Genomic DNA, 12,538 nt, shown 5'->3' with positions numbered 1-12,538 from the left:
CACAGTGATGTCAGGAGGGAAGAAGGAGTGGCCTGCAGCCCTGTCTTGTATGAGCTTTTCAACTTGTCAGCCCTTCCCTGATGCTCTCATTTGGGTCTCTGATCAAACCTGCCAGTGGACAAGGGCCAAGACTGGTGTGTCCATTTCACTGATCAGGAAGTGCTTTGTTAAATGGCAACTCCTTTGTACAGCTACTCAAAGGTAATTTTAAGAAAAGAATGAAGGAGCCACTGTGCAACTCGGGGACTCAAGACCGAACCAGGGAAGTGCCCCAGCCCAGGGCAGGCCTCCTGTCCAGCTCTGATTCTGGCATCTCAGGTCCCAGGAAGGATGCTAAGCTGTCAGACGCTGTGTGCCTCACAGCAATCCTGCAGAGAGGCCCAAGGACCGGGGGTACCTCGCTGGAGAACTGAAGGGGAAACACTTTGGAGGACACGGCCTATAGAGGGGCAGTTGAGCTGAGCGGTGGCAACAAAAGTTACCCATCGGCAAAAACAGCTGGGGAGCCATCTGTCTGGGAGAAGCCTGCTGCCCAAATCGTGACCCCCCCTTCCTGCATCTGTGAGAGGCCTGGCTGCTGACGGGGGAGGCGGTTTATAGCACAGAGAACAGAAGGAAACCAGTTGGCCCTTGGATAACCTTGGCCTCATTAGCATTGAACCAAAGCCCACAGTGCTATTGACTTCTAGTAAATATCCACCCATCAAGAAGATGTCCCCGAGCCCTGCCTCGGGGGTGTTCAGACAGCAGCCCCAGCCTTCTTGCTCCTCCATCACCAGCTTTGTGATGCCAGGGACTGTCTAAACGTCCTCCCCGCCCACTCCACCACAAACGCGAAGCGCAGGAGCCCCTCCGTCTTCCTAGGAGGGGACAATGGAAGGGTCTGGGGGGCGGACTAACTGCATGATCTCCTCTCTGAAAGTCTCCCATTCTCTCCTTCCAAAGGGCCAAACAAATAAACCCTAGAAAGGCGGCTCAGCACGTGAAGAGTATGCAATTGTATTCCCAACTGCTTTGAAAAACTTTTTATTTTTGCACAGCAAATGACACATTATCTTTCTCGGGGGTCAGGAAATAATGCAGTTGGATTCTTGCGACGTTGTGCGAGTTAATGTTTCTATTTGCCATTGTGTCCTGTGCAAAGAAAGGCAGCCGGTCACCTGGGGTTAGCCACAACACAGAATCCACCAGAAGTGCTTTGATAGCATTGGACAGTATTGTGCAGGCGGTCGCCCCCTCCTTGGCCGCGCTGCATAATGGGCTTCTGAGTACTAAGGAGATAAACCATCACTATCTATCCTTCAAGAGTCAGGGGGACAGCTCTCCAGAAAACTGCATTCATCATTTGCATGAACTTAAGGACTTCCATTTTTAATAGTAATTGAAATATATAACTCAATAGAAGTGTCACCCTGATATCACAATTGCCAAGGAAATGGAGCCACAAAGAAACCCTGTAAATTGTAACTTACCTTTCTTAGAGTGCGTGGAGCTGACTACTATTTCTCATCAAGCAAGACCCCTGGCTGTTTTCCCTTCCCATCTTTTGAATGTTCCTTTCGTGCCCTCTGCCCACGTGAGCAATACCTTGGCTTCTTCTGAGACCATCCATCAGTATAGGTAGCCTCTCTTAAAATGCTTATCTTTGCAAAGTGTTTATATTAATTGCTCTAGTGCAGGCTCTGCAAGATCAACTTCGGCTATTCTCTTAATTGTCAAATGTCAACCTCCTCAGCGTCTACACAATTTGCTTTGCTTTTGTGGGTACACATAATATGAAGGTGCTTTGTATATGTAAAGGACTGGGTAAATTAAATGTAAGTCATGGTTACTGAGGATATACATTGTTTCTTTAATGAAACATCTTTTTTGGTGGATGTATGATAAGGCCATTGGCCTGAATTCAGGACTTGCCTAGCCTGAAGTAAAATAAGCAAACATTTCACTCTGTTTACGAAGCCATGGCTTGGAAGTACCTGAATGATTACTGCTATTATTATTGATTACTGAAAGGCCGAGACACACTGGACCTCCTACTCTTGTGGAAAGGCACAACCTACTCAATTGTTATCCCACCCCCACTCCCACCAACACTGAGCCTGAAATTGGGCTTTTAGAACCCAGGCCCAAAGTCCACTATTCACAGGTTAGGTGTGGCCACTTGCCCCCATCTATCAAATAAACAGACATGGAGAAGGACAGAAAAAGGAGATTTATTACATGGTAGCCATGGGAAAATAGCATTTCAGTGCATTTGCAAGTTTTTTTTTTCTGGGGTGTATACATTGGCTTCAGGGTAAATAGGAAGAATGAGGGGTAGGAGGTGAGGAAAGTTTATGTAGTTAAAACAGCCCCAAATCACAGGTATGTAGTCTGGTTGACCATTAGCTCAGTCTTTATCTCTGGAGGAATTCTGGAAAAGTTATCACTTTATGACTGGAGCAGGGCAAGAGGCAGGTGGTCTCCTAAAGTTGGGGTTATTTTCTTGAAGATGATAAGAAGAAAGCATTACCTGTTTGAAGGGCAGTTTGCCTTCTATACAAGATGTTCTTCGGTGAATTTTCCTCTTTCCTCCTGGAGCCCAAGGAATTGCAGCAGAGAATAGCTCAGATCAAAATGCACAAATGAAAAGTTGGTGGGCTTTTAATTACTTCACAGGCCCTACCAAGCAAGAGCATTTTTTTAGCTTGCCTCTTACGAGCCCTTCAGTCATCCATGGATAATCAAGGGTCTTTCCCCTCCTATACCTTGTTGAGTTACTCTGAGGGCGAAAAGGAAGCAGTTTTTAACAAGGAAACACGAATTTTAAGTACTACACTAGTGTGGGTCTCACTTCTGCCTGGCATGTCATTAAACCACTTCTATGGAAAAAAAAAATCAGAATGACAACCTAAGACATCGTCACATTTAGAACTGTCACCAGCCAAGTCATGGCCCCTAAATGTTCCAACCAAACAGAATCCAAGTCTGTGACAGGCATTATCTTACCCAAGCTTCAGCATCTAAAACGTGTGACTGCTGTCTCGGGGTCCAGGAGCTTGCTGGACTAAGAAAAGGATTTAGCTACAAGTTTAGATCCACAATCTCATTCCACGACACTCAATGAACAAGACAGCCTGCTTCCCAGATCCCCAGTCAGAATCGGGTACTTTTAAAAACACATCTTAAGTGAGCTTTGATGTTCAAATAATGGATCTTAACTCAGATAATCTAGCTAAAACAGCCCACCTTGGGGCCCATGGTTCCTGATAGTGGATCTTGAGACCCATTTTCAAAAACTACAAGGCAGGGCTAGAAACCACAGATCTTTTACATAGTCCCGAGCCCCACTTCTCCATCTAAAAAAAAGCACAATGTATTGAACTGAGTGTTTTGTATTTCACTTTATTAATGCCTGCTCACAAGATAAGACTCATTTATTTTTTAAAAATATTTTGGGGAGGGATGCCATGAATCAAGATGCAATGTACTCATAAATGGACAAGTTGAATCAAAACTCCTTTGTACAACTGCTTAGGGATAATTAAAAAATAATGAAACTGGCAAAAATATTATTAACATTTTATCAGCGTATGTTATCAAATAGTTTCTGCTTCCATTTGGGGACAATATAAAAACATCCTATTTGTAATATTCATGATAACCCATCATTTTCTCTTCCTTCTCCTTCTTTAACTGTTTCCACTATCTTGACTATCTTTCATTTTTGACTCTTCCTACAAGGAATTCCTCCACTGGGCTAATACTCTCTGGTGTAATTCCAAACAAAAGCAATTTGTAATCTCTTTTCCTTTGCTATAATAGCAACTTTTCTTGAATTCTTCAGGCAATTTTTCCCCCACATTGACTTATGCCTTTGGATGGGAAGAAGAGACAGAAAAGTGAGACTCAGGGACAGGCTTGCCATTGAGCTCTGGCTCTCTCTTAGTCTCCCTCTCCCTCATTCCTCCCTCCCCTCCCATGACCGCCCACCTTGTTGTATTTCCCTTTCAGATTTCTGTTCCAAGTCCTTTGCACATCCTTTAAACTGTTACAAGTGCCACAGATAGAGCCATTCCCTTGAATGTATTTTACAAATACAGATTTCAGGAGCCTCAGCCCATACCTGTTGAGTCAAGATTTTGTTATCTATTGAGTCAAGATCTTGGAGGCTTTAAGCTCAAGAAAAGTACCCTCATAAAATCCACTCCTAAAGTCATATTTATCTTTTCTAAATTTCAAAAACTACCTTTCACATTCTTTCCCAGAAATCCTGTCCCCCAATTCCCCATCTCCCTCTTCTCAGCTTCTTTCCCCTCAGTTTCTCTCCTAATTACTAGCTAACTGGTGGATGTCACTGCTACTTAAATGCGCTCCCACTCTGGATCCCTAATCACGCCCATTGTGCTCCTCAAAGCTAAGTCAAGAATTGCTGCCTTTTTATTTCCCTCTCTCTCCATATTGTAGAAGGAAGCAGGTCCCTGCGGCTTTTGTTGTCCCTACTTCTGGGCTGAGCTCCATTTGCTGGTGAACAGGGCTTCTCTTCGCTCCCCCTCCTCTAAATACTGTAACATTCAGCATCCTTTCATGTCGGAGCTTTTAAAGTAAATCTTTGGACAATTAAAGATACGAAATGGCTAAATAGAGTTCTGCAGGCGTTGTTCTCTCCTTTTTAAAGGTTTAATCACACTTAATGGCTCTCTTCAAAACTTGAATTTTCCATTTTGGTGTTTTGACTCCATTGAAAGAGTTTACTAATATTCTTTCAAAAGTATTCTCTGCTCAAATGAGCTATTCAATAAAGTTTTATGCCATGCTATAGGAGTTACACTAAATGGAAAATAATTTAAAGGGAGATCAGAATGGGGGGAGGGTGCCAGTGGGCCCTAGAGGTTTTGTTAGCTCAACTCTAATCATCAGTATAGAGAGTGTAAAGAGTTGGTATGAAAAAACAAGAATTATTTAGATATAAGGGACACTATTTCAAATACAATTTCAATGCCTTTCTCTCCTTGAAGATAGTCTATTGCTCAGCTTAATGATTCTATAAATAGGAACCTCTGGTAAAATATCTCCTTTTCTCTTTCCATCCCTTTCTTCTCTCTTCTCTTCCTCTCTCCATTTTTTTCCCAAAGAATAGTAGAGGAATTATCAGAAACAGTTTATATTGCTGAGATACATATGTTGTAATTTACTACCATCAAGAATAGGAAATCGGCTGGACACTGAGTAATTCCTGTATCATGCTCACAGTCCAAATAATAGAATTTGCCACTTGAAAAAAGAAATTATTGGGAAATAAAAGCCAGTATTATCTGACAACATTTTTATTAACCCAAATTCTTTAGTGGTTTCATTGAGATAGACAGATAGATAAATAGATAGATGGATAGATAGATAATTGATAGATTGGTGACTGACAACTGATATGTGGAGAGATAGATACACAGTTGATAGAGCATAAATGAGATATGCCACATTATATAGTTATGACCCTAGAGGGATGGCTTTCCGTCTCCTACCCTTTATGTGTTTTCATTCTTTCTTCCTATAAGTAACCTTTTAGCACTTTGAAGAGGCTCGGCAGTATGCAAAGTATGATGACAACTCGAAGAGAATTATGCCTTGACCTTGAAGAGTTTAACATCTGACCACAGAAACCAGTATGATCTGGCTGTTATCATTCACTAACTGTGCAATCTCTGGGAAGGCATCAAACTGCTCTGAGAATCTGTCTTGTCCATGAAGAGGGTTGCTGAGATGATGTAGCTGGTGCTATGCAAAACTGAAGGAGGCAAAGGAGTAAATTTGGAGGGCATGGTGAGACATTAGGAGGCACAGAGTGATTGAGAAACAGGGGAATAAAAATGGTGGATGGAATCAATAGAACTGGATATCCAAGTGGTTGTGAACTCATGAAGGAGACCAAAACACTAAGGCTATGAAAGCAGGCTTCTGGTAGAATCCATAGAAATAAGGAAACGCAGTTATTTTGAAGTGATAGTGGACTATCCATGTAGAAATGTCCAGTAAGCTGAGGAGAATGAGAGCTGAGATAGAAGGGACCCCACGTAACCTTCCTTTCATTTTCCCTGAAGAACGATTGAAGCGGAGCCACCCCCTGGAAGATGCTGGAAGTATGTCTCTCCCATTCTCATTCTCTCCCTTCTGGTGGAAATGGAGGAAACTTATCAGGAAGCAAAAGGAAGGTTCATTACTCTTTGCAGGCCAGCTTCCCCCTGGACTGCACTGAGGAGACATGAAGACACAGAGGGGTTGCAATCAACCAAGTCCCCAGCAGTGCCCTGGAAACTAGGATTGCAGCTTTGACAGGGTGTCTGTGGGTTGAGGTCTTGTGCTTTCCAGGGTCTGCTTGCTGGTATGGACCAAGGGAAGGCAAGGTGGTGGGTGGTAAGAGGAGTAAGAGGAGCCCTTCCCATGCATACCCTGCAGGGGGCATTTGTGAAAGGGAATCTACTTCTGATTGGTCTCTCAGAAAGTAGGCAAGCAGGTGATAGATGGCTTTATCATACACCTGGGGCAAGGTCAGGATGCCGCCCCCACCTTGGACTGTCCAGTACCCTGACAGAGAAGCAAGGCTGTGAGCTTAAGGCTTGATGTGCGTCTCCCGTGCTTTCTGGCTCCTGTATGTGACCCTGAAAGGAGCCATGCTCTAGCGTGCAGCCCGGGGTTGCCCTTCTCAAAGCCTTGCTCCTCCCCCCAAACAGTGTCACCATAGAGCAGTCAGAAGTGGTGACACACAGAGGCAGGACTGGCCAGCAGAAGCAGCTCAGATGGTACCACAGAGCCAGAGGTTTGGAGTTGGCCAGGGACCCTAAGCTAGTGCAGGAAGTGATAGAGGAGGTCATTAATATATCTCCTTTGACGTTCATCTCAACTTTATTATTTTTTTTGTTCTTCACACTCAATACAGACATGTGCCCAAGAAAAGAGTTCACCAGGGCAGAGAAGCCAGCTTGGAGTTCTTGAGTCCTTGGTGAGGCAGATCCGAGAGCAGGGTGGAGTGGGGCAAAGACAAGGCATCAAGGCATATTAGAAATAAATCTGACACAGAGTTGATTGCCTCCAGGCCAGCACTCTTAGTTATCAGAAATTCAGCCTCTGAGAAAATTTCTTCTCCCCAACTCTGCCAAAGTCTTCACTCCTGGAAAAATCCTCTCTCTCTCTCTCTCTCTCTCTCTCTCTCTCTCTCTCTCTCTCTCTCTCTCTCTCTCTCTCTCTCTCTCTCTCTCTCTCCTCTCTCCTCTCTCTCTCTCTCTCTCTCTCTCTCTCTCTCTCCTCTCTCTCTCTCTCTCTCCTCTCTCCTCTCTCTCTCTCTCTCTCTCTCTCTCTCTCTCTCTCTCTCTCTCTCTCTCTCTCTCTCTCTCTCTCTCTCTCTCTCTCTCTCTCTCTCCATGTTTCCTTCAACTCTCAGCAAGAGTTGAATGAGCCCATGAAGGCGATAAACCTGCTACTTCGCTGGGGCTGTTTATTTCCAGTCGACAAATATTGTGCCAATGTTCACTTCAATTAGGAGACACATTTGACAATCTGACTACTCCATCTGATGCCTCAAGGGCAAATTCCAGCTCTTGCAGTAGGGGATGGGGCCAATAACGGATCCCTATGAATAAAATATACAGAGAAGGAACATTTGTAGCAGTTTGGGGAAACCACCTTCTGCAACAAGGAGAACAAAATGTGTACAGGAAAATAATTCACATAAATAAAGCATGGGGCTCAAACTGGAGTGGGGACCCTGAGAATTCAGAATACAGGGGAATGATACCTGCCTTCTATCATCAGCTTGGGGTGGTGAATTAAATGTTCTTGAGTGTTAAGATAATTGTAACCAGGCAGAAAGTCTTTCTATAGGATTTAAACTCACTAAGAATCTTACTGATTATTCCAGGGATTTTTTAAATCATCCTTTCCTGGGACAAAGGTAAATAAATGCAGCAGTGGTACTCACTAGACATTGTTGAAAATGAACTATTCAACTTGTGGGCAAAAGGGGGTCAGGAGAGAAAAGCTGAGAGAAAACAAGGGAAGAGGTGACACCGTTCAAAAACAAATGTGCTCATTACCTGACTCACGTAACTGTAACTCCTCTCCACATCACCTTTACAATAACAACAAAAAATAATCACCCAAGCAACCAGAAGTTCCTATGGATGCCTCATTTTAATCCATCTTGCTTAATTCCCTTCCTTTAGTATCATAAAAACAATTGGATAATCTGTTGGGCACTTCAAATCCCTATTTATTTTGTCAGTACAGGGATTTTTTTCTCAAGGCCTTGAGCTTGCTAGGCAGGTGCTCTATCATTTGAGCCAGGCCTCCATTCCTTTTTGTTTTACTTCTTTTTTTTTTTAAAGAGGATTTCTTTGCCTGGGCACTGTCTTTGAGCTTTTTCACTCTACCATTTGAGCCACAATTCCACTTCTGGCTTTTAGGTGTTTACTTGGAGATAAGCATGTCTTGGAATTTCTTGCCAGGGATGATTTTGAATCATTATCCTCAGTTCTCAGTCTCCTGAGTAGCTAAGAATACAGGTGTCAGTTATTGGCTCCATGCCTTGTTATAGGATCTTGAGTTTTGCCTGGGTGGGCCTCAAAATGTGATCCTTCTACCTATGTGTCCCATGGAACTGTGATGACAGGTTTGTGTTACTACAGGTTTATTGGTTGAGATAGTGACTTGCTAACATGCTTCCCTGGCTGGCTTTGAACCCTGATCCTTCCAATCTACATCTCCCAAATAGGTGGGATTAAAGCCTCACATTGTCCCCTTTTATACAGTCTTTTATATTTTGACAGGAAGGAGTCCAGGACAAGTAGACCAGTGTTACTTTCTTCCTAGCAATCAAAGACTTGGGACATGAGGACATTTTTAATTGGCACTGAGCAAGTACCAGAAGCTCGCTGGACCCTGGGTCCCTATCAGGAAAGGAGAGTGTCAGCTTTTTCCTCATCTTTCAAGGGTCTTCTGGGAATAAAGCCAGATGATAACAGTGGAAGGAAGTGAAAGTCTGATAGAAAATGAAGGGTTTCTTGGTATGTGGTTCCTGTTTTCCAAGCTGACCTGGTCAGCACAATGAACTCCTAGAGTCAGCTTTGTCACTGAGATCAGAAAATGAAAAACCAATTTCACCTTTAGGTCAATGCCACTCCAGTCCTACAAGCAGATTGTACATTTGTATGTCCTCATTAGTTAAGCCTGGGCTATTTTAAATACTAATATGTATATTGTCTCTCAAAAGGACCAGGCTTCTACATAACTTGTGAATAACAAATGATTCATTTTATGTTTTCAGGTGTTTTCTAAACTTTAAAATTTATATGTGAAATATATGACGTTATAAATGCTCAAAAGACAGAGCACCTGCCTAGCAAGCTCAAGGGCCTGAGTTCAACCTTCTCATGCCATGAAAAATAGTAATGAAAGAAGAAAACAGCTTGGTACTTGCACAAGAACAGGCCTGAGGACCAATGGAATAGAACTGAAGACCCAGAAATCAACCCACAGACCTATGGCCACCTAATATTTGATAAGGGAGCAAAAAAAAAAAATAGAATGGAAGAAAGACAGCCTCCTCAACAAGTGGTGCTGGCAGAACTGGTTAAGCACCTGCAGAAAACTAAAGTTGGATCCTTCTATGTCACCCTGCACCAGGATTAACTCCAAATGCCTCAAAGGCCTCGAGGTAAAACCAGATACACTAAAAAACTATCAAAGATTTCTTTTTATTGAAAAGACAATGACCATTGCCACCCTGTTTGGCTTATTCTTATGATATTTAAAGATATATCTGTTACTACTAGGAAATGATTATAGTAGCATTTAATTGAATTTCTTATTGGAGTTCTTGTGTTTGTATGAGGACTTGAGAGATTTCTAGTAGGCATTCAGTTTTCCCATCAGTAGACAGGAGGGTAAACAAAGTCAGTTCATTGAGCCATTTGGGACTTCAATGAGGACCCAAAGGCAGAGGAGTGGACAGAAACCATTGTTGTGTCCACCAGTCCTAGAAATAAATGGAAAGTATGTGGACAACCCAGCAATCATGGTAGCCTTTAAATAAACATGATGTCAACAAAATGATTATGTAAACCTTACTAGAGCAAAGATGATTTTAAGTTTAAGGGTTCTTTTTCCTCTGATCCATCCCATCTGTACAGCCTGAGAATATGAGACATTATGAAAAGTCTATCCTCCCGCTCTGATTTTCAAGTTTGTGAAGAGAGAAATTGCCCCAGATACTGGCTGTTGTGGTCATACAGTGCAACATTTTCTCACACCAAATTCATCTGGCTGTGCTTTTGAGCTAAACCACATGAATCCTCGGACATCATAAATTGTCATTTCTCTGCCCATCCAGAGACCAGAAATTCATGACTTGATCTCAATCAAACAGTGTAAAAACCCAAACAAAAATACATCTGGTCAGACAATCCGGATGCCAGCTTTTTGCTCAATGAGAAGGGAAATAGCTCAACCCTGGCCCTTGAAATGAAGGCTTTATCTCAAAAAAAAAAAAAAAAAAAAGCTCATGGAACCTTAACAGTGTCACTGAGAACAGCTTCCCTTGTAATATTCAACATAAAGTCGATATGGAGCTCATTTTGTTCAGTGCTTTGTGACCTGGAAAACATTTTGTTAGAGCCCTAAAAAAAAAAAAAAAAAAAGATTAGCCTGTGTTCTTTTATCAGCAACTCACCAACCCCCCCACCCCCACCCCCCACCCCCCCCCACCCCCCCGGCCATGCAACAATCATCATTTTCTGTTCCTTTAGCCTAGGTAAACCACAGCCAGAGAGCTGGGACAAAAGAAAGAAAGAAGAAGGAAAGAAAGAAAGAAAGAGAGAGAGAGAGAGAGAGAGAGAGAGAGAGAGAGAGAGAGAGAGAGAGAGAAAGAAAGAAAGAAAGAAAGAAAAGAAAGAAAGAAAGAAAGAAAGAATCAGAAAGAAGCTTAACAATTTCCTGACATAGTTAACAAGGCATTCTAATTCTGCCTAATCTCAGTGCTGGTGTTGAGGAAATCAAAAACCTAGTATCATAAGAGAAAAATAAATGTTGATCACTTTGGGGCTAATATCTAGGGCCATATTAGATTGCAAATAATCAATAACAAAACATGATTTGCTATTAAGTTCAGTTAGATAATCCATAATCCATGAAGCTGAGTCTTGATGCTAAAGTTTGCCTCAATGATTTTTTTTCTTAAATGAAGCAGATTTATCTTGTGTTATAACAGTCATACAGTGTGTGTGTGCATATATATATATATATATATATATATAGAGAGAGAGAGAGAGAGAGAGAGAGAGAGAGAGAGAGAGAGGAGAGAGAGAGAGAGAGAGAGAGAGAGAGAGAGAGAGAGAGAGAGAGAGAGAGAGAGAGAGAGAGAAGGAGAATTCAGAAGTGAAAGTTATATGAGCTTAGCCCTAACCAAACCAAGAGAGATCTAGGATTTTGGACTCATAGTCCTCCCTCCTTCTGCTTCTGAATTCTTCTCTCTAGAACTGACCTGGGATGGAGGGGAGGGAGTATCCCTGAGTAGGGGACCAACAGCCAGGATATATGGAAAAGCTCCTTAATTATGTCCTAGCCATTATTCCACAGTAGAGGCTTTTAAGGTAATTTATTAATATTGCCTTCAACCACTGCAGATGAAGCAACTAGGAGTTTTGTGGTGTGTGTGTGTGTGTGTGTGTGTGTGTGTGTGTGTGTGTATTATTTCTTCCAGAGTTATTCATTTGATAATGATATTAAATATTAGAAACTCTAGCAGCTGGTGTATTTATCCCGACTTGAGTGTATTAACCTCTTTAGCCTCCCCCCCCCCTCACTTTTCCCCCCAGAAAAAGGATTCAGCACCACAGATTTGACTGTCAGCTGTGGTGCCTGGCGGCCCCTCCGATTGGCATTTTGACAGAATCTAAAGTCCAGAGCAGCAAGTAAACATGGATGGCTGTACAGTGAGCTGGGGGGGGGGCAGTGGGGGTGCTGAGCACATGATGACTTGAGGCACCTGCAGCTGCCTGCACCCAAATCAAAGTCATGGCTGCGCTCACTGGGATGGAAAAACACAGAATTTACTGTGAGTGTGTTGGCTCTGTGCTAGGTGAGCATAAAGGAGGGGAATTGATGGAGGGCAAGGAGGAGAAGTTAGAGCCCTGAGCACTGGCATCTTGCCCACTGACAATACCTACAAAGCTAATGAATCTTGTGGGGAGGGGACTTTTGAGTCCTTAGAGCCATTGGCCACATGGTTGATATGGATTGGCAGTGACCTTGGGCTGGTAGGTCAGTGGATAAAGGACAAGCCAGGGAAGAATTAGGCACTGAGTGGCAATGAGATCTAATGAATGAACATTGATGTTTACTTAGAAAATGGCTCTGGCTCCCGAGATCTTTTACTGGCTTAATGCCTTGGTTTCAGTTTCCTCATCTGGAACATGGGAATAAAGAATCTATAGTCCAGGTGGGTCATAAATTGAGTAAGACACTAAATGGATGAGACACAAATAATCAAGAATTACTGTCTTCCCTTGAC

The sequence above is a fragment of the Megascapheus bottae genome, unplaced genomic scaffold, assembly GCF_031878675.1.
Source record: "Megascapheus bottae isolate mThoBot1 unplaced genomic scaffold, mThoBot2.hap1 H_1, whole genome shotgun sequence".
In the NCBI taxonomy this organism is placed as follows: Eukaryota; Metazoa; Chordata; class Mammalia; order Rodentia; family Geomyidae; genus Megascapheus; species Megascapheus bottae.
This window is presented reverse-complemented; position numbering follows the sequence as displayed.